Source organism: Sus scrofa, chromosome 13, assembly GCF_054392235.1.
Source record: "Sus scrofa isolate SSC_HxYL_T2T_F1_AM1 chromosome 13, Sscrofa_HxYL_maternal_Yorkshire_Landrace_v2.0, whole genome shotgun sequence".
Lineage (NCBI taxonomy): Eukaryota > Metazoa > Chordata > Mammalia > Artiodactyla > Suidae > Sus > Sus scrofa.
Window position 1 is genome coordinate 86,618,958 of NC_139395.1, and position 23,792 is coordinate 86,642,749.

The 23,792-nt window shown below is 44.8% G+C and overlaps 1 protein-coding gene and 1 long non-coding RNA gene across 6 annotated transcripts in view; one reads left to right on the forward strand and one right to left on the reverse strand.

Moving 5' to 3' along the window:
- Positions 1-23,792, reverse strand: part of RAB7A (RAB7A, member RAS oncogene family) — a 76,727-nt gene that overhangs the window by 50,893 nt on the left and 2,042 nt on the right. The window lies entirely within an intron of this gene.
- Positions 15,344-22,006, forward strand: LOC146397448 (uncharacterized). Its single transcript, XR_014823906.1, has 2 exons — positions 15,344-19,274; positions 19,386-22,006. It is a non-coding gene; the product is annotated as an uncharacterized LOC146397448 (long non-coding RNA).

Here is a 23,792-nt window from a genome sequence, read left to right on the forward strand (position 1 = left end):
GGATGTTGGAAAGGTGCCCTCTAGAGCTCCCACTGTGGGAGTTCCCGTCGTGGCGCAGTGGTTAACGAATCCGACTAGGAACCATGGGGTTGCGGGTTCAGTCCCTGCCCTTGCTCAGTGGGTTAATGATCCGGCGTTGCCGTGAGCTGTGGTGTAGGTTGCAGACACAGCTCGGATCCAGCGTTGCTGTGGCTCTGGCGTAGGCTGGCGGCTACAGCTCCGATTCGACCCCTAGCCTGGGAACCTCCATATGCCACATGAGCGGCCCAAGAAATAGCAAAAAGACAAAAAAATTAAAAAAATTAAAAAATAGAGTTCCCACTGTGGTGCAATGGGATGAACGGTATCTCTGCAGCACCAAGACACAGGTTCAATCCCTGCCCTAGCATAGTGGGTTAAAAGATCCGGCATTCGGCGCTGCCATGAGCTGTTGCGTAGGTTGCAGACGTGGCTCGGATCCCACATTGCTGTGGCTCTGCTGTAGGCTGGCGGCTACAGCTCTGATTCGACCCCTAGCCTGGGAACCTCCATATGCCGCATGAGCAGCCCAAGAAATAGCAAAAAGACAAAAAAAATAAAATAAAAAGATCTGGCATTGCCACAGTTGCAGTGTAGGTTGAAGCTGTGGCTCAGATCTGATCCCTGGTCTGGGAACTCCATATGCCTCAGGAAGGCCAAAACAGAGAGAAATAAAGAAAAATAAAGAGTAAGTTCCAGAATCCTAAGGACACGGTATTTCCACTTTCGGTGGTGCATCTGTGTTTCAGGTGTCCATCCAGAGTGTTTGCAGGGGCTCCTGGAAAGTGTGAGTGAGGCCCGTGCCCCTGTGCGCATAGCCTTTCAATGCAGTGAGCCTGCCCAGGTCCACATCTGACCAGGTAGAGGCTTCTCCACATGGGAGCAGCGCCAGGGAAGCAAGAGGACTGGGATAGGGTGGAGGGGTCTTAACTGCACCCCTTAGCAACCCAGTTTTTTGTTTTTTGGGTTTTTTTACCCTAAGCAAGCTGATTTATGATCAATCAGTGCTACTCTTCTTGAAATACATCCACAGCCCTCATCCCCTCTAGGGCAAGTCTGGGTTTCTTACTGGGCTTTCTAAACCCCTGGAGAACTTCACCACCACCCCACCTTGCACTTGACTCACAATGACCACTGTTTTCCACAGATACACTACATGTATGGTTTTCTCCCAGGGAGCCTGCACACCAGGTACTTGGCCGAGCGCCACTGGGCTCCCGGGACGAATCAGGCATAGATCCCGCCTGGAGAGCTCACAGTCCAGCGGGGAAGTGAGACAGGGACCTGCTAGAGTAATCACCTGTGCACAGGGACAAAGGTGGACAAACAGCACAGTGCCTGCTCACCTGAGCTGTTTAAAGGAAGAGAAGTCTAGCTGGGCCCTGATGCCTAAGTCTGACCACAGGAAATGGAGAGTGGCATCTGGGCAGCATCCGATGGTGTTGGGCACACATAGGACAGAAATAGGACACTTCCAGGACCCCACCCACACACACACCCAAGCATGGTGCTCTGCATCTCCACTTAAACACCCTCTGTCAGGGCCTGGAAGCCATAAGTTCTGACAACAGACCCTCTGCTCACAGGACTATTCTATGAGCCCTGGTCCTTGGCTGGAGGTACCCCGGCTGCCTCTGGTTGCCCTCACTAGTCCAAGCTCTAACAGGAGAGTCTAATCCATTTACACTCAGGCTATGTCCATCTCTCCACTCCCTTCTCTTTCTGTTCCTCACACCAAATAATTTCAACTCTTAACTTTCAACTTGCTGATTTCACTCTTCTGCCTGCTCTCATCTGCTGTTATACCTGTCTATCAACACTGTACTTTTCTGTTCCAGAATGTTCTGGTTCCTTGTTATCATCATTCTTTCTTGATACCCTTATTTTGTTCAGACACTGTATCTCCATTTCTTTCACTTCTTTGCCCATGGTTTCCTCTGTCTTCTTGAGCACACTGAAGACAGTGCATTGAATATCTCTGACTAGTAATCCCAATGTCGGCACTTCCTCTGGGTGCTTTCTGTCAAATTCTTTTTGTCCTGTGAATGGGCTTCACATTCCTGTTTCTTTGTATGTTCTGTCATTTTGTTAGCTGCACTCATGGCATGCCTAACTGGCCAGGGATTGAACCTGCACCACAGGAGCAACCAGCCATAGCAGTGACAAGGCTGGATCCTTAACCCACTGAACCACCAGGGAACTCCTAAATTTTGTTGTTGAGAAATGGACATCCTGAGTATTAAATGCGGTCTTCTGGGAAACTGGCTCTCTCAGTCCTCAAGGACTGATGACTGCTGAGAGCTACAACTGTGTACCTGTGAACGCACTGCTGGCTGAAGAAAGACAGCAGCCCGCCTCTGCATTACACCACGCATCTAATCAGGCTCTGGCATTCAGAACAGGTGATGCCAACCACGCCTTCCAGCTCAGGGGGTGGAGGACCGGCCCCTAACACTCCTACTCTATCGCTTTGCATTACATCACTGTGGTCTGCAGTCTTTTTTTTTTTTAAGTAGTCTTTTAAGTGTCAGTGACCCAGTCCAATGTTTAGACCCTGACCAAACACATCCGAGCCTTTCACTCGCTAATTCTCTCAGCAGAAACTGCCAAGCACATGCATATTCTTTAAACATTAGGTATGATCTGTTGTCCAGTTTTGCTAAAGGATCAGGATGAGTCACTCTTCCTTAAACATAACTTCTTCTTTAGACCTCCTGTGACCACAGAAAACTAACCACAAGGAAGGATTCAATACATGGCAGAAGGCAAAGACAGCTAAATCTAATAGCAGAGACAGAAAACATTAAACCAGTGGCTCCTGGGTTTAAGCATGGTTCAAGATACTAGAAGTAGAATGTAGTATTAAGAGGTGGCTGACAAGGATCATGGCAAAGAATCTACTGCAAGAGCCTTTATTCTGGGGACAACTTCCCATGTTCTGAGGCTGCAGCTGGAACTAACAATTCAACTCTGCCCAACATACATTAGTAACTTGAATATTTGCTAGACTATTCAGCTTACTTTGCCTTAACAGAAGCATCTTTCTGGAAGCACATATAAGAAAAATACACAAAGAAAAAAAAAAAAAAAAAAGGAGTTCCCGTGGTGGCACAGTGGTTAACGAATCTGACTGGGAACCATGAGGTTGCAGGTTCAATCCTTGGCCTTGCTCAGTAGGTTAACGATCCGGCGTTGCCGTGAGCTGTGGTGTAGGTCGCTGACGCGGCTCGGATCCTGCGCTGTTGTGGCTCTGGCGTAGGCCAGTGGCTATAGCTGCGATTCGACCCCTAGCCTGGGAACCTCCATATGCTGCAGGAGCAGCCTAAGAAATGGCAAAAAGACAAAGAAAAAAAAAAGAAAAATACCACAAGGCTCTATGCATTTTAGATGCACTCGGCTCTCACTCCAGAAACCTCTGAAACATGTTTTGTTTTGTTTTGTTTTAAGGTCCACACTTGTGGCATATGGAAGTTCCCAGGATAAGGGCTGAATCAGAGCAGCAGCTGCTGGCCTATGCCACAGTCACAGCCGCATCTGCAACCTATACCACAGCTCAGAGCAACATAGGGTCCTTAACCCACTGAGCAAGGCCAGGGATCGAACCCACACCCTCATGGATAGTGGTCAGGTTTGTTATCACTGAACCACAATGGGAACTCCTGAAACATAACTCTTTTTGAGGGCCATTAATGTGTATCTATAGGGTAAGCAGGTGCTACAGTGTTTGAAATATTCCTGTTCCAACAGTTAGCATTTTCCACCAAACAAGTTCTTCCTCTATTAAAAGCCAAACTACATCAACCCCTGACCCGTCAGGAGCCACGAGTGTGACACCGTTCCTGAAGGGCAGCAACAGGGGAAGTTAAAAATGTCTCCATCACCGGAAGCTGATGCACACCAGGGGACATGCCACGCCACACTGGTACCACCCAAGCAACTCTGGTTCCTCCTTCTCCCCAGGAGCCGTCCGCCCTGCCTCCTCTCTCAGGGCTTTGCCACGCTTGCCCACGCCCACCCCATCTGTGCAAAGCCTGTCAAACAGGCTTCCCTGCCTTTAGGGCCACGGTCATCATCTAGGACCAGGCCTGGACACAATTACACTGAGCTATTTCAGTTGTAAATCCTCTCAAGCAGAATAAACTCTCCCTGATATTTTCTTGTCATTTCCTTTTAAATGTGTAAATTCAGATAGACTATCATGACAAAATGAGGTTAATGTGAAAATGAAATACCACAAAAAGACTGTAGCCACATCACAGTACTTTCTACCTGGGCTCTCAAATAACAACATATCCGAAAAATGTAAAGTCCACCATACCTGAAACCACGTGGGCAGCACTGCTCCCCACGCCAGCTCCCTCACTGTGCTCAGTCCCACCTCTCACCTCAATTCCAAAGCCAACCACCATCACAAATGAATCATGTTGAGATGGGGACAGCCTGCATCCAGGGTCTGCCACACTGACAGATTTTCAAGGTCAGAGGCCCACTCTCTCCTCCCGATGCATCTCTCTCAGCCAAAAGCTCAAGAAGGGAAAAACTCTGCCCTACTGCAAAATGCACATTCAAAATACATAAATACAAACCAGGCCAACGTATATTAATGAACATTCTAAATTTTAATTAGTTTTTTTTAAGGAAGGGTACAGAACTATGCCCCTATTGTGATTATTAGGTTGAATCCTAAGAAATGTCACTTTTGTAGGTCAACACCAAGCAAGTAGAGTGTCCACTGTTATCTCTAGGTAGGAGGGATGGGGGGAGAGGGACAAGAGACTTGTTTTCAAGGTTTCCTCCTGGATTGATTAAGCCTTTTGTTAAAGTGAACACCTGTCCAGAAGCCTACTATTAGGCTTTCTTCACACGCCAGCATCCCTTTTGTCCCTAGTTCCTCATGTGTCATTCAGCCACAAGGACGGGAACCACCTTACTCCCCTGGCATCTCCCTGCCGAGCCCTCAGCACAATAAAGCCTCGGAGGGCTCGCATGTCTGATTCCACGCCACACCTGCTGCCCCACAGGAAGGACGGGGCTCCCCACCGCAGGGATGAAGGCAAAACCCACCATGACACTCAGATTCTGACACGCATTCTGATTCTGGCCTGCACACAGCTACCAGTGAAGTTTTTTAGTTAATGTGCACATTGTCTGCCCAGGGAGCGGATACTTTACAGGACCAGCCAACGCCAGCTTCTCCTTACCCACCCCAATCCCCCCTGGAAATCTTTCCAACACAGCCTCACCTCACCTCTTCCAGGCTAAACGAAAGAGCCAGGCCACAGATCTGCACCCTTCACAGAGATGGTGGAGACTCAACAACACAGAAGACTGCCATTCGGCAGCAGCGTCTGGACAGTCACATGTGAACAAGTCATATAATAACATGTGGAAATGACTAGCTATACCTTTAAAGGATAACAAGCAAGAGAAAAAAAGCAAGGATTGGTTGACCCGCTATACTTTTTTCTGTTGAAAAGGTAATTGTTTTTGACAATTCAGATGCTAACATTTCCTCAAAAGCCCTGAAAATAAAGACTGGCCCAACAGTCTAGTCTTTATCTGTAAAAATTAATTCCCCCCCTCTATCTCTTACAATTAATAAATAACAAAAAAATTTTTTTTTTTTTTTAGGGCCACTCCTGCAGCATTTGAAACTTCCCAGGCTAGGGGTCCAATCAGAGCTGCAGTCACTGGCCTATGTCACAGCCACAGCCACAGCCACACCAGATCCGACCTGTGTCTGTGACCTATTCCACGGCTCGCAGCAACGCAGATACTTAACCCAGTGAGCAAGGCCAGGGGTCAAACACGAATCCTCATGAATACTACTCAGGTTCTTAACTGGCCGACCCATGACAGGAACTCCAAAAAGAAACATTTCTAACATATGCCAAGTCTGGCCCATGCCTATGTAATCTGCTATGATTACATAATCTCCAGAGGTATGACAAAGAAATCTTGTTTGTCAACGTTAGACAAGAGCAGTTAGGAATAAAAACCCATCTAAATAGCAGATTAAGAAGTAATTGTATGTACTAATATCACAAGACAAAACCAAAGATGACAAAACATGAAATGCTTGGGGAGTTCCCATCGTGGCACAGCGGGAATGAATCCGACTAGGAACCATGAGCTGGCGGGTTCGATCTCTGGCCTCGCTCAATGGGTTAAGTATCCGGTGTTGCCATGAGCTGTGGTGTAAGTCGCAGACGCTGCTGGGATCTGGCATTGCTGTGGCTCTGGCATAGGCAGGCAGCAACAGCTCCAATTCGTCCCCTAGCCTGGGAACCTCCATGTGCTGAGGGTGTGGCCCTAGAAAGACAAAAAGACCAAAAAAATTTAAATATTTAAAAAAAAAAAAAAAAAGAAAGAAAGGCTTGGGAGTTCCCACCATGGTGCAGTGGGTTAAGAATCTGACTGTAGCAGCTTGGGTCACTGCTAGAGGTGTGGGTTGGATCCCCGGCCCAGCATAATGGGTTAAAGGATCCTGCATTGCTGCAACTGTGGTGTAAGTCACAGCTGTGCCTCAATTCAATCCCTGGCCTAGAACTTTCATATGCTGGGGGTGCAGCCATTAAAAAAACAAAAACAAAAACATGAAATGCTTTTAAAAGCATCATGAACATAATTTAAAACATAATACCTGCTTTCCCAAGTCTCTTTTCAATACATCACACAGGGCAACCAGGATATAAGGATTAAAAGATGTGCACTACTGTCCCAGCAAACCCAAGGGTCCTTGAGGGTCAGGAAGCAGGGTGTACAAGCCTGGGGGGCATGGCAGGTGCTCAGTAAGACCTGCAGACTGAGTGAGTGAGGGTGTGGGTTTGTCCAGATACATGGGGGGGCGGGGGGTGGGAAGGAGCCTCTTCCCTCTACCAGGCTGTCTCAGGAAAAGGCTTCTTCTAAATTTCCTGATAAATGATGTCAGACAAGTTGATGAGGAAACAGGACAAGGAGCAGGAGGAGCACCAATTTAATCAGAAGCAAACATGCCTTTGAGCATAACTTCAACAGAGTTCTACAAAGACGGAAAACTGCCCAGCTCATCAAAATACATTATGAAGCAGAGCAGCAAATAAGCCAGGGCACTGTCCCAGAGACAAAGGATGAACAGATGTGTTTTTAAAAGGCACATGTAGGTGGAAAATTAGTGTGTGTGATTAAAAAAACTTTATAATCAGTGAGGAAAGGATGACAACACAGTGAAATACTGGGGCAGCTATGCATATAGGAAAAGATTCTGACATCACATCACGGAGAATTCCTTGCTAAGCACTAGGAAAAAACACTGCTTTTATTGTCCTAGGGATGGGACATGATATGAAACCCAGAAAACAAAACAAATGGACAGATGTGACTACAGAAAAGATTTTATACTAGAAAAACAGTACTAACCAAACCAAGCCAAGAGAAACAAGTCAGAAACACTGCAACATGAAAAAGGGGCAACATTCTTACCACATAAAAAATATTCTTACTATGTAAGAAACACTTTTTTTTTTTTTTGCTTTTTAGGGCCATACCCGGAGCATATGGAAGTTTCCAGGCTAGGGGATGAATTGGAGCTGCAACTGCCGAACTACCCGAACTACACCACAGCCACAGCAACGCAGGATCTGAGCCACATCTGTGACCTACACCACAGCTCACAGCAATGCTGGATCCTTAACCCACTGAACAAAGCCAGAGATTGAACATTCATCCTCATGGATACTAAGTCAAGTTCATAACCCCCTGAGCCACAATAGGAACTCCAAAACATTCTTGCTATGTATTAAAAAAAAAAAAAAATTTTCAACTATAATGGAAAAAATAAAAATCATTAAAAAAAAAACCCTCCCCTGGGCTTTAGAGAACAAAAGCCCATTCACAAAAGAAAAACAAATGGTTAATCTTTTTTAAAAAGTTGAATCCATTTAACAAGGAAATAGGAATGTTAAATAGTGAGGCACCACTTAAAATTTCCCCACAAAGAAAACTAGTAATTGGCAATTATTTATATAAAAAGAATTTCCAAATGACAAATATCGAGTGCATAACCTTCCTGGAGGCAGCGTAATAATGAATACCAAACCTCTAAAGTTTGTATAACCACTATATCTTAAGTAAATAAATAACCAGAGACACAGACAAACATTAAATAATTTTGTTAAAAACTTGGAAGTAACTGATATGTTCATTCAGAGGTCAGTTAAACTTTGGCAGCAGTATTCAGCAGCCATTGTAAACAATGTACTGACAAGCACAGATGTCTAGTACACAGACAGAAATTTTTAAAAGCAAGCTACAGAAATATGTACTGTACAATCCCCTTTAACTATAACAATGTAAATCTGGACATACAGTCACCAAATTACATGGAAGGATGGTAGAGAATTCTTCACTTGAAGACTTCTACACTGCTTCTATAGTTCAGAAACAAGTTCATTCTAGGAAAAAGCTAAGCATTTAGCACTGAGGTCACCCTTGCCCCTCAGAAAGAAGTGAATGAGCAGGACTCCACACAGGGTACAGCTTTTCCAATGGCTGAAGGGTCCTTTGGGTTTTGATGGGGTCACCTTGCCAGTTAGGATATTGCTAAAGCCACTGCCATACAACCAAGAGCCAAAGCAAGTTAAAACAGGAAGGATCTTGTGGTCAGTTAAACTACAAGTGGTTGCCCTTATCCTTGGGAGATTGGTTCCAAGACCCCACTGGATGCCTGAAGCCACAGACAGTAAGTACTGAACCCTATACCCACTATAAAGTTTAACTCTCTCTCAAAACACCTGACAGTGCTGTGCTCACCCTTCCTCTTCCTGTGATGCAAGATGATCAAATGTCCACATGACACAAGGAAATAAGGAGGAGAGACTAGACATTGCAACAGTTAGGCTACCAATGACCTGATGACATGTCAGATGGATGACATCTGCTTCGGGGGACCCAGGATCCTGGAGCCACAACAAGGTCGATGCCTGATGTATGGAGAAGAGCATGTGGACCATAAGGCTGGGGATCCCAGGCAGAAGGACCAAGGCAGCAGGAGATTTCGTCATACTACTCAGAACAGCAAACGATTCAAAAATCACCAACTGTTTACTTTTGTAATTTTCCATTTAGTATTTTTGGACCATGGTCGACCACAGGTAACTGAAACCACAAATGTGAACCTAGGGATAAGAGGGGCTGCTGTAGCCTCACTTTTTTTTTTTTAAGGCTGCACCTGAGGCATATGAAAGTTCTCAGGCTAGGAGCCAAATCAGAGCTGCAGCTGCCAGCCTACACCACAACCACAGCAATGCCAGATCCAAGATGCATCTATGACCTATACCACAGCTCATGGCAACACTGGATCCTTAACCCACTGAGCGATGTCAGGGATCAAACCCACATCCTCATGGATATTATTCAGGTTTATTACCACAGAGCAACAATGGGAACTTCCTGTACTCTCATTTTTCAGAGGCAGAAACTGAAGGTGAGGAACTACCTTGAAAACCCTCCTGTGGCCCTGCTTATGGAAGCTGCCACAGTCCCACAGGATCTGGTCCACCGATTTCAAACAATGTGGAGAATTTACAGGTATTTCTTTTCTCAAACACAGGGAACCAAACACAGGTAGGTAGGGTGTGTATATGTGTGTGTGTGTGTGTGTGTGTGTGTGTGTGTGTGTGTGTGTGTGTGTGTGTGTGTGTGTGTCTATCAAAAGCCACTTGGGGAATGTATTTTTAGTTCTTTCAAAATGGTTACATTTTGGGGGCAAACATATATATTAATCTAGGATCTACCCTAAGACCCTCTCCTTAAGCATGAAAACATCTACAGGACATGTTTAAGTCACTATATAAAATATGGGTGGCAGGGATTCAGCGAAAGGTGAGAATACGACAAGCCCAAGTGGCCAGGAAGAGCTTAAGAAACAAAGCTAGTGGTACCCAGTTAGGCAGGATGCAGACAGACTAAAGAAGCAGGGGATCACATGTGATCAGGAAAAGGCTGGTAAAGCAGGTCAGGGCAACATGGGCTTTGCAGCCAAGGGACAAAGTCAGGGAGACAAGCTGGAGACAGTCTGTGCAGGGTCCCACGCAGGTCAGTGGAAACACAGGTTCGCTGGCTGGGTGGGAGCAGGACTAAGGACCACTTTAGGACTACTCAGGAAACTTTAAGAAGGGAGGTGGGGTGCCGGAAATGTGGAGGGCAAGTGAGGACTCGTGCAAACATTCCTTCCACACCTACCGCATGTGAAGGACACTGCAAGGCACAAGGAGAGGTCCCCACATAAGATTTCTTAGGATAGGAAAGTGGTTTGTGAATGAACACCATGGACTATTTGGTATCCTTTTTTTTTTGGGGGGGGGATCTTTTTGCTATTTCTTGGGCCACTCCCGCGGCATATGGAGGTTCCCAGGCTAGGGGTCGAATCGGAGCTGCAGCCACCAGCCTACGCCAGAGCCACAGCAACACAGGATCCGAGCCGCGTCTGCAACCTACACCACAGCTCATGGCAACGCCGGATCGTTAACCCACTGAGCAAGGGCAGGGACCGAACCCGCAACCTCATGGTTCCTAGTCGGATTCGTTAACCACTGCGCCACGACGGGAACTCCTTGGTATCCTTTTTAGCATTTAAATTACCAGCTGACTGGAATCAGAATCTAAAAACAAGGCATTCCTCCCCCCAATGGCTATGACCTACCTAAGCCAGCCAGTGTAAAACTAGGACCACAGCCCAGATATTTCCAGTCAAATGTCTCCTGATTCCTTGTGTAGTGTGACTCACTCTAGCCAGTGAACTGTGAGCAGAAGTGACATGTCATTAATGGGTTGAAACATTAACGGCAGAGCAAGACCCTCCAATAATTCTCCTTTACTTTGCCAAGAGAGCCACCAGTATCCCAGATTGTGGCTGCTGCTTCAGCTGGAGTAAGAATGATGCACAGCCCCTGGGAAGAATCCATGCTGCTTGAGCAGAAAATAAACCTCTGTTGTTTTTGGCCTTTTTGAGGTTATTTGTTACTACAGAATAAAAGCCAATTCAGTATGATGCTGCTTGAAAAATCACTACCTGGAAAAGAAACAGGATAGTCAAAGCAATTCTCTTTCTTTTTTTTGGCCACATCTGCAGAATGTGGAGGTTCCCGGGCCAGGGATCGAACCCATGCCACAGCAGCAACCTAAGCCAATGCAGTGACAACACCGGATCCTTAACCTGTTGAACCACCAGGGAACTCTCAAAACATCCCTCTTTTATTTTTACTTTTTATTTTGCTTTATAGGGCCGCACCTATGGCATATGGAAGTTTCCAGTCTAGCAGTCGAATCAGAGCTGTAGCTGCAGGCCTATGCCACAGCCATGCCAGCCTGACCCACTGAGTTAGGCCAGGGATGGAACCTGCATCGTCATGGATACTAATCGGATTCGTTTTTGCTGTGCCACAACAGGAACTCCCAGCATCCCTCTTTAAAAAAAAAAAACCTTTAAAAACCCCGCTTAATAAATAAGAGTTCTCTGGTTCCTCCACAGAAGATGCCATTCTTCTCACCACTCTCAGGCTTAAAGACACATATGCCAACTTGGAACATGGAGTGTGGGGCCTCCCTGATACTAAGCATGCTCTTCCAGGCTGTTCTTTCCTCTGAAAAAAAAGAATATCAACAACTCACATGCTTAGTTTGAACTCAGAGGTAAACCATAATCAAGGTAAACATTCCCAAACTGTAACACAACATTGTAAACTATACGTCAATTAAAAAATGAAAAAAAAACGGGAGTTCCTGTCGTGGCTCAGTGGTTAATGAATCCGACTAGGAACCATGAGGTTGCGGGTTCGATCCCTGGCCTCACTCAGTGGGTTAAGGATCTGGCATTGCCATGAGCTGTGGTGTAGGTTGCAGACGTGGCTCGGATCCTGCGTTACTGTGGCTCTGGTGTGGGCCGGCAGCTATAGCTCTGATTGGACCCCTGACCTGGGAATCCCCATATGCCGCAGGAGCGGCCCTAGAAAAGGCAAAAAGACAAAAAACAAAACAAAACAAAACAAAATAAACAAAAAAAAAAAAAAAAAGAAAGAAAAAAAACCTCTACCCAGCAAGAATATCATTTAAAATAGAAGAAAAAATAAAGAATTTCTCCAATAAACAAAAACTAAAAGAGTACAGCAATACTAAACCCATGCTAAAAGAAATACTGAAAGGGCTTCTCTAAATAAAAAAGAATTAAAAAGAAATAGGATGGAGGAAATCACAACTGGAAAGCAATCACTTAAGCTACAGAACTTTTTTTTTTTTGTCTTTTTGTCTTTTTTCTTGAGCTGCTCCCTCGGCATATGGAGGTTCCCAGGCTAGGGGTCTAATCGGAGCTGTAGCCACTGGCCTACGCCAGAGCCACAGCAACTCGGGGTCCGAGCCACATCTGCGACCCACACCACAGCTCACGGCAACACCGGATCCTTAACCCACCAAGCAAGGCCAGGGATTGAACCCACAACCTCATAGTTCCTAGTCAGATTCGTTAGCCACTGAGCCATGATGGGAACTCCTAGTATACAGATCTTTGAAAAAAAAAACAAAAAACAAAAAAAAAACCTGCAGTAAAAGTGATGATAAACACAAGAAACAACAAAAGGACAAACACGAAGATGTTAATAAAGGACCTCAAAATCACAGAATGTGGGGAAGGAAAGTAAGAAAATCTAGACTTCTTTTTTTTAATGTGTTTGAGCCTATACAACTGTATCAGGCTAAAGCTAGCAGATATAGAAAGTGGTTAACATAGTTTAAAAACAAGGCAACCACAAATCAAAATTAAACATTACATTCATGAAAACTAAAAAGAAAAGTACATGAGCATAAAATAAATGGAAATCATCCAACCAAAAAAAAAAGAACAAAGGAGAAAAACTTTCCCTGAAAAAGCCACATGCACCTGTATGTTCATTGCAGCACTATTCACAATAGCCAAGACATGGAAACAACCTAAATGTCCATCAATGGATGAATGGATTAAGAAGATGCTGGGAGTGACCAACGTGGCTCAGCGGAAATGAACCTGACCAGCATCCATGAGGACACAGATCCAATCCCTGGCCTCGTTCAGTGGGTTAAGGATCTGTTGCCTTGAGCTGTGGTGTAGGTCACAGACATGGCTTGGATCCGACATTGCTGTGGCTGTGGCGTAGGCCAGCAGCTATAGCTCCGACTCAACCCCTAGCCTGGGAACTTCCATATGCCACAGGTGTGGCCCTAAAAAGACAAAAAAAAAGTGGGTGTGGTATATATACACAATGGAATACTACTCAGCCATAAAAAGAACAAAATAATGCCATTTGCAGCAACATGGATGGAACTAGAGACTCTCATACTAAGCGAAGTAAGTCAGAAAGAGAAAGACAAATACCATATGATATCACCTATACTGGAATCTAATATACAGCACGAATGAACTTTTCCACAGATAAGAAACTCATGGACTTGGAGAACAGACTTCTGGTTGCCAAGGGAGAGGGGGAAGGAGTGAGATGAAATGGGAGTCTGGGGTTATTAGACGAAAACTACTGCATTTGGAATGAATAAACAATGAGATCCTGCTGTATCGCACTGGGAACTATATCTCATCACTTGTGATGGAGCATGATGGAGGATAATGTGAGGAAAAAGAAAGTATATATACATATGTGCGTGTGACGGGGTCACTTTGCTGTACAGTAGAAAACTGACAGAACACTGTAAACCAGTTATAATAGAAAAAATCAAAATCATTAAAAAAAAAAATTAGAGTTCCCGTCATGGCTCAGTGGAAACAAATCTGACTAGCACCCATGAGGACTCAAGTTCAATCCCTGGCCTTGCTCAATGGGTTGAGGATCTGGCATTGCTGTGAGCTGTGGGGTGGGCCTGCAGCTACAGCTCTGATTCGACCCCTAGCCTAGGAACCTCCACATGCTGTGGGTGCAGCTCTAAAAAGACAAAAAAGAAAAGAAAAAAACAAAAAACCAAGGTAACCATTAAGCTCTACAACATGTAAAGATATTGTTTATATATACATATTTGTATATATTTTACTTTATATACTTATTTACTTTATAAATATAGTATATATAATATATATTATATATATATTCATAGATAAAAGATTCTGTGTGTGTGTGTATACTCTTCAAGGCATCATACGAATGTGTGAGGAGGGGAAAAACTAAGGCAACTTTCATCTACACCACAGCTCACAGCATTGCCAGATCCTCAGTTTGACCACTGAGTGAGGGCAGCAGTCAAACCTGCATCCTCATGGATACTAGTCCAGTTCGCTACCAGTGAGCCACGATGGGAGCTCCCTGTTCTCAAGTGTTTTAAATGCAGATACCACACAAAGAGCTGAGACTATTAAGAGACCAGGATGGGAGTTCCCGTCATGGCTCAGTGGTTAACGAATCTGACTAGGAACCATGAGGTTTCAGGTTTGATCCCTGGCCTTGCTCGGTGGGTTAAGGATCCGACGTTGCCGTGAGCTGTGGTGTAGGGTACAGATGCAGGTCGGATCCCAAGTTGCTGTGGCTCTGGTATAGGCCGGTGGCTACAGCTCCGATTCGACCCCTAGCCTGGAAACCTCCATATGCCGCAGGAGCAGCCCAAGAAATGGTAAAAAGACAAAGAAAAAAAAAAAAAAAAAAGACTTTTTTTTGGCTAAGACAGTCTAGAAAACATATGGCTAGTAAAACACTTTTCCACAGAACTACTTTCAATAGTCAAAACCTTTGATTCCAATGCTAGATAATCTCAGGCATTTATCCAATAAAACACTGCCTATAAACTGGAAAGAAGCAGCCCACATGGGCTGGCTGGCTAAAGAAAAACATTTTCTCCATCCCATCGCCCAAACCAGTTCTTAATTTTAACCTGTGTTAAAGGCATTTTTGAGGAAGTACCTCTTTGAAGGTTTAGCATACCATCAATATTTCAGTCTTAGCCCCACTAATCTCTTACAGTGTGTTTAAGTAAGTTATCACATCCAAATCATTCCTCATCCATAACTAGGATATCATCAGTCTTAATAGGGTTGTGAGGCTCAAGTGAAAGGATTATGCCCTAATCTAGCCCCATCTACTGAAGTACCACTTGATTAAACATCAACCCTTCAACATGGCCCCAGGGTGCCTCCCCCCACCTCACTCCAATCTGGCTCCCCTACATACAGCCACTCCCAAACTGGGAAACCACATCCCTCCATCTCCCCACCTCCATGATCTGCCTATGCCATTCCCTCCAACTATAATGGCTTCCCCAAGTCTCCCCTCAGCGCCCATCTAATAAACCCATCACTGAACACTTCTAGTATTTTCTTTTTCTTTCTTTCTTTCTTTTTTTTTTTTTTTTTTTTTGTCTTTTTGTCTTTTTAGGGCTGCACCCTCAGCATATGGAGGTTCCCAGGCTAGGGATCTAATCAGAGCTACAGCTGCCAGCCTACACCACAGCCATAGCAATGCCAGATCCGAGCCACGTCTGCGAACTACACCACAGCTCACGGCAATACCAGATCCTTAACCCACTGAGAGGGGCCAGGGATCGGACCCACATCCTCATGGATGCTAGTCGGGTTCGTTAAGCACCGAAGCAGACAGTATCTCCTCTTTAAGCTATTTTTATGATTCTCATCTGCCCTCCTTTTATAATTATCCTTAAATTTCCAGTGCTCTCTGATACTCTTCACAGCTGTCAGCAGTGTCTTCCCATAGTAGACAATAAAAATGTGTCAGATGAACACAATTTATCATTCAGAAAATTTATCATTCAGGAAAACTACCCATATCAATCACTGGCCCAGAAGCATAACTATAAAAATACTTTTAAGTTTACTGAGTAGTATTTTAAGATCCATCCTAGGATAATGATTCACCCCTGCCCTCAAGAAGATTGGAGTAAAGGAGGGGCAAAGTCATATAACATCATTCCAGTCAAAACAAGGTCAACAGTGGGTACATAGTTCCAGACCACTCGGCCAGAAAGCTACTAGTCAGACACCAACTACTAAGTGGTCAGGCAGAACAGACCTATTTCTAGCATGTGTATGAGGAAATCCAGTATTTTAAGGATGCAAGTGTCAGACCAAAGAATTTCAATGAAAGCACTGTTTAAAGGACTACAATTATACCCTACATATGACACTTTTAAGCCAATTCCACCACCAGAGTAAGTCTAGACTATAAATGCAAAAACTAGGAGTTCCTGCTGTGGTGCAATGGGATTGGCAGTGTCTCTACATCACCAGGACACGGTTTCAAACCTTGGCCCGGCACAGTGAGTTAAAGGATTCAATGTTGCAGCAAGTGTGGTGTAGGTTGCAACTCTGGCCTGGATCTGATCCCATGGCCTGGGAACTCCATATGCCAAGAGGTGGCCAAAGAAAAAAACAAAAACAGAAAGAAAGAGGAGTTCCCATTGTGGCCCAGTGGTTAATGAACCAGACTAGTACCCATGAGGACACAGGTTCAATCCCTGGCCTTGCTCAACAGGTTAAGGATCTGGCTTTGCCATGAGCTGTGGTGTAGGCTACAGATGCAGCTTGGATCCCGGAGTCACTGTGGCTGGTGTGTAGGACAGAGGCTATAGCTCTGACTAGACCTCTCGCCTGGGACCCTCCATATGATGCCGGTGAGGCCCTAAAAAGACAAAAGGAAGGAAGGAAAAGGAAAGGAAAGAAAAGAATGAACCTAACTCTTAAGGGCAACTAGGGAGGGCTAACTACTCACTAGAATGAAGACATTCTGCTTTTCTTTTTTTTTCCAGGACCACACCTCGGGCATATGAAAGTTCCCAGGCTAGGGGTTGAATTGGAGCTGCAGCTGCAGGCCTACACCACAGCAATGCCAGATCCAAGATGCACCTATGACCTAAGCTGCAGCTCATGGCAATGCTGGATCCTTAACCCACTGAACAAGGCCAGGGATCAAACCCAAATCTTCACAGACACTGATCAGGTTTTTAACCCACAAAGGGAACTCCATTCTCCTTTACTAAGCCCAACGGACCTAAGAAGAATTTGTAAGAGGCAGTCTCAAGAACTGCCTGTGCTGGCACTGGAATGGGGCACTATGCTAGTGCCACAGGGCAAAACGTAAAAGACAATCATGAGCAAAGACATGGAATGTTTGGAACCGTCACATTCAGCTGGGAGGACTGCAAACTGGTACCACTGTGGAAAACTGGCAGTGTCTATCAAAGTATTGCAGATACCGTTATGGCCTGAATTGCCCTGTCCAATTCATGTTGAAGCCCTAACACTGTATCTCAAAATATGACTATATTTGGAGATGGGACCTTTAAAGGGGTGATTAAGGTTAAACAGGGTCCCGGAGGGGGGTACCTAATTAATCTGCCTGATATCCTTTTAAGAGGAGATGAAGACACAGACGCCTACAGAGGAAGGACCATGTGAGGACAGAGGAAGAAGACAGCCACCTACAAGCCAATGAGAGAAAAGCGACTAAAGAAAACAACCCTGTCAACACCTTGAGTTCCAAAATTACGAGAAAACAAATTTCAGTCATTTCAGCCGCCCAATCTGTGGTATTCGTTATAGCAGCTCTAGCAGTGTACAGATACATACTCTAAAACTCAGCCTTCCCACTCCACAAGGAAAATGTAGGCACATACTGATCAGAACACAGACCCAAAAGGACTTCCCTGGTGGCCTACTGCTTAATGATTCTATGGCTCTGGTTTGATTCCTGGCCCCAGAACTTTCATATGCCAGCCAAACAAAACAAACACATTTATTTTTTTGTTCTGTCTTTTCTTTCTTTTTTGTTTTAAGGCCGCACCTGTGGCATATGGAAGTTCCCAGGCTAGGGGTCGAATTGGAGCTTTGGATGCTAGCCTACACCACAGCCACAACACCACCAGATCCAAGCTTCATCTGCAACTGACAGCAGCACAGCAATTGTGGATCCTTCACCCACTGAACAGAGCAGGAACCGAACTCATATCCTCATGGATACTAGTTGGATTCTTAACCTGATGAGCCACAACTGGAACTCAAACACATTTTTTAAAAAAGGGAGTCTCTCATGGCATAGTGGGTTAAGATGTGGCATTTGTCACTGCAGCAGCTCAGGTTGGATTCCTGGCCTGGGAACTTTCATATGCAGTGGGCAAGGCAAAGAAAAAAAAGACAGACCCAAGAATATTCATACAGCATTTTTTGGGCCACACTGATGACATGTGGAAGTTCCTGGGGCAGAACTGAACCTACGCCACAGCAGTGACAATACTGAGTTCTTAACCTGCTAGGCCACCAGGGAACTCTGCACACAGCATTATCTTTAACAACCACAAACCACAAGTTACCCAAATGCCCATCAATGAATTAATAAACACCTATGGCATACCACATAATGAAATACTCATAAGCAATGAAAAGATAAGTTACAACTGCACCCCACACAAAATCTCAGAAGCAACACTGAATCAATGAAACAAATACCAAAGGTTGTATAGTTTATGATGGCATTTACACTAAGTCCAAATCAGATAAAATTGAACTATGGTGTTAAAAATCAGCAGGAGGAAGGAATTCCCTTGTGGTGCAGCAAGTTAAGGATCCAGCTTTGTCACTGCAGCAACATGGGTTGCTGCTGAGGCACAGGTTCGATTCCTGGCCCAGGAACTTTTGAATGATGCGGGTGCAACCAAAAAAAAAAAAAAAAAAAAAAAAGTATACACTCATAAAAATAAAATAACCAGGAGTTCCCGCTGTGGTGCTGTGGATTAAAAATGTGACTGCAGCAGCTCAGGCTCATGTTGACACAGAGGCGCAGGTTTGATCCCCAGCCTGGCAGAGTGCATTGAAGGCTCTAGTATTGTGGCGACTTCAGTTCAGATTCAGTCCCTGACCTGGCAACGTCCATATGTTGCATGTGTGCCCATATGCTGTATGTGTGGCCATTAAAAAAAATTTTTTTTTGTCTTTTGTTGTTGTTGTTGCTATTTCTTGGGCCGCTCCAGTGGCATATGGAGATTCCCAGGCTAGGAGTTGAATCGGAGCTGTAGCCACCGGCCTACACCAGAGCCATAGCAACACGGGATCCGAGCCGCGTCTGCAACCTACACCACAGCTCACGGCAACGCCGGATGGTTAACCCACTGAGCAAGGGCAGGGACCGAACCCGCAACCTCATGGTTCCTAGTCGGATTCGTTAACCACTGCGCCACGACGGGAACTCCTAAAAATTTTTTTTAATAAGATAACCAATTAACACTTTTGTTCTTCCTCTGGGTAAGTGAACTGAATTTTTCTTTTTTTACTTATGTATTTTCTCACTTTTTTTTTTTTTTTGAAAGAAACGACTTGTTTAATAATCAGCAAAAGAGGAGTTCCCACTGTGGTGCAGTGAGTTAAGAACCTGACTGCAGCATCTCAGGTTGCTGCAGAGGTGTGGGTTCTATCCCCAGCCTGGCACAGTGGGTTAAAGGATCTGGCATTGTTCCAGCTGTGGTGTAGGTCAAAGCTGTGGCTCAGATTCAATCCCTGGCTCAGGAACTTCCATATGCTGTGGGTACAGCCATAAAAATAGAATTAAAAAAAATTTTAAAAACAAACATAATAATCAGCAAAAGAGATATTTTAAATGAATGATAGTGTAAGACAGACACATTGTTAAAAGGAGTCAAATGCTGAGGGCTTTACAGCAAACACAAATAATCAAAAAGGCAGGCTGGTGCACCAGAAAGAGTGAGCTATGTTTTTGCAGACCCAGGTCAGCACTCTAGCAATTGAGCCACCTGAGCACAGGCTCAGCTCCCTCAGGCAGAAATACAGAAATGGCCACCCTCTGAGCCTGCAGGGCTGCTGTGAGAACCAACCGAAATCCTATGTAAACTGTAAGCACTACACAAACACAAAAACATTCAAAGACAAGCACTACGTAGGAAGGTTTTTACAAAACATCAATGCTCTTTAACAACTGTGCACTGAATGGCACAGGTCAGAGGACTCTGGAGTGGCTCTCACCTGTGGGCTGCCCCAGTGATTAGTTATTTCTGGGGCCCCCCCAGACCTGTCAGTACACAGAGCATTGTTGGCAGACTGACTAAATGCCAAACGTACCAGGCCCTATTTTTCATAATGTCTATGCTCTTACAACTGAGTTTTTTAAAAAGTTAATTCACAGATGCTTTGTTGTGTACTTTCAAACAACTCAAATAGAAATAATTTTTTACAATTAGAACTGCACACAATAAAGAAAAAAAAAGAACTGCATAAAAAGCTTGGAAACAAATGAGGTAACTATTTACTCCACAGTGTGATTTTTAAAGGGTTCCCTAACTGAGCCGGGCAAGCCAGGAAAGCCAGAACTAAGAAGCAAGCAAGCATCTACACCTGAGAAGGTATGGAGACCAGAAATCCTCAGGGCGCCTCGCAAAGGGCACACAAGCAAATCCACTTGAGAGCCAAGTCAGGTGGCAGGTCTCCCCCAACACGCTTCCCCAGATGTCTCCGTACTGACGCAAGCAGCCCTAGGCGACCAGGACGCGGAAGAGATGATCAGTCAATTCGATCCCCACGGCAGTGATGACATCACCAAAACAGCCCTGGCAAGGTTTGAGATCCCTGCACTAAGAACTGCATCTTTGGGCAAAGGAACAAGACCGATGCTGCATGTCACCACTGGGAGCAACTCTCAAGCTCTCTTCCACCCCCACGGAGACATTCTGCAAGTAGCTATTCTTAAATTTGTTTTTGCAATCACAGCCTGAAGTACTAAAATTGAAACTAGTCAGAGACGGTGCTAAAAATGCCTGTTCTGATTTCACCCACCGCACCACTTTTACCTTTGAATCACAAATCACACTGACCACAACCACCATTAAGAAGTTTTAAAACATTAATTCAAACCATTTTTTCTGTGTTTAATGCCATATGTGGGAAGGGAAAAGCAGAAAATAGAAGATGCGAGAGCAAATAACTGAAGAGATCAAAAGTTGCAGTCAACTGCAGAGAAGCACGTTAACAGATACACATCTGATAAGAGAGGAATGAATGCCTCAAGTACAATGGCCACCTCATGAGGGAGAGAAAGGTGGGCAGAAAGCAGTCACTGCACCATGGGGAGGGGGGGTTAATTCCTAGAGCTTCAGGCACCTTCAGAGGAAGACATCAGTACCAAGGGGAAACACTATTTTCGGCCTTACTCGGGAGGACTCCTGACTTCCTCTGAAAACCCTGCTTACAAAGCCCATCCACTATCTGGACAAATTCTTCTCAGCCATATTTGAATTATGTAGATGGAAAGTTAGACAATCTATGACAGAAGTAATGTTAAACACTTATGTCAAATCTCAGGAACAGTGCATAAAACAACTGTCACACGTGTGTGGGCTGGGTTTGCCACACCTTTGCGTAGAAAGGCTAACGCCAAGTACAAGGGCAAAATGTTATTAGTGCAGATCCTTTTGGAAATTTACTGAAAACGAATCCCATAAACAAACCTTTTGCTTTACTTGTTGGTTGGGGCAGGAATCAGATTCAAAGCCACATTTACCTTGTAGTTCCCGTCGTGGCACAGTGGAAACGAATCTGACCAGGAACCATAAAGTTGAGGGTTGGATCTCTGGCCTTGCTCAGTGGGTTGCCATGAGCTGTGGTGTAGGTCACAGACACGGCTCAGATCTGACACTGCTGTGGCTCTGGCATAGACCAGCAGCTACAGTTCCGATTAGACCCCAGCCTGGGAACCTAAATATGCTGCGGGTGTGGCCCTAAAATGACAAAAGACAAAAAAAGTAAAAATAAAAAATTTTAAAAAGCCACACTTGTAGTTCCCGTCGTGGCTCAGTGGGGAATACGACTAGGAACCATGAGGTTGCGGGTTCGATCCCTGGCCTCACTCAGTGGGTTAAGGATCCGGCGTTGCCGTGACCTGTGGTGTGGGTCGCAGACTCAGCTCAGATCCCTGTTGCTGTAGCTCTGGCGTAGGCCGGTGGCTACAGCTCCAATTAGACCCCTAGCCTGGGAACCTCCATGTGCCATGGGAGCGGCCCAAGAAATGGCAAAAAGACCAAAAAAAAAAAAAAAAAAAAAAAAAGCCACACTTAACTATAAGGCTATGCTCTTTATTATGGGGTTTGGCGGGGGTGGGGGGGTAGGCCCAGTTGGCACCAGAAAAAAAATTCTGCCCCAGGTGGTCAGTAACAATTACCTGGAGGAATGTACTAATAAACTATTTTTAGAGTGTCTTCTACATTCCACTCTACCCTTCTGTTTACTCGTACAATTCTACCACAAATGTAAAATGCACATCCCCTCTTAAAGAAGGGGAAGCCAGGGGACTTGTGGGAGATGGGGTGGCCAAGGGTTTTACTAGGATGATACTGGTACTAAGACTGGGTGGCACTAACTAAACTCTGTCAGCCATAGAAAAATTTTCACCAGCATGCCAAACATGCCTTTGCTCAGAGAGCTCTGCAACAGCCAACATCTGCAAGCACACCAACTCCCTCTTGAGTGAACAACAAAAATGCCCCTAGGGCAAAAGGAGAAACAAGTTTAGAGTTGAAGGTTACTCTTCAAAAAAAAAGCACAATCCAGAGTTCCCATAGTAGCTCAGTGGTTAACGAATCCAACTAGGAACCATGAAGTTGTGGGTTCGATTCCTGGCCTCGCTCAGTGGGTTAAGGATCTGGCATTGCCATGAGCTGTGGTGTAGGTCACAGATGCAGCTCAGATCCTGTGTTGCTATGGCTCTGGCGGAGGCCAGTGGCTACAACTCCAATTCGAACTTTAGCCTGGGAACCTCCATATGCCACAGAAGCGGCACTAGAAAAGGCAAAAACACAAAAGACCAAAAAAAAAAAAAAAAAAAAAAAAAAAGCACAATCCATTAGAAATCGCGATATCCTCTACAAACTCCCTTCAAAAGCAAAGCAATCTGTGCAAACACTGTTGTTAAAATGAACAAAGCCTTCAAGTTGGCCATAACACTATGCGCTGTCTGGGCTGTTTGGATTACTACCGATGCACTGGTTGAGATGAGAAATAACTCCTCCTTACAAAAAAGTCTCAAGATGTACAGCCAAGCCATTCCACAAGAGAATTCCTAGCCATGATCACTTACCGTTTCTACATTACTTGAGGAAAGGAACCATGCCTATGTATGTGAGTCAATACGCCCAATGCCTGATACACAGTAGATACTCAAAACATTTCATGAATAAATGAAAAGCTACTTATCAGCAAACCAAAAAGTTACTCATCAGCATCAGGTACCACCTCACACCTGTCAGAATGGCCATCATTAATAAGTCCACAAATAACAAATGCTTGAGAGGATGTGGAGAAAAAGGAGCCCTCCTGCACTGTTGGTGGGAACGTAAATTGGTACAACCACTATGGAAAACAGTATGGAGGTACCTCAGAAAACTAAATACAGAACTACCACATGACCCATCAATCCCACTCTTGGGCACACATCTGGACAAAACTTTCTTTGAAAAAGACACGTGCACCCGCTTGTTCACTACAGCACTATTCACAAGAGCCAAGACATGGAAACAACCTAAATGTTCCCTGACAGATGACTGGATTAAGATGTAGTATATATACACAATGAAATACTACTCAGCCATAACAAAGAACAAAATAATGCCATTTGCAGCAACACGGATGGAACTAGACTCTCATACTAAGTGAAGTCAGAAAGAGAAAGACAAATACCACATGATATCACTCATATCTGGAACCTAATATATGGCACAAATGAACCTTTCCACAGAAAAGTAACTCATGGACTTGGAGAACA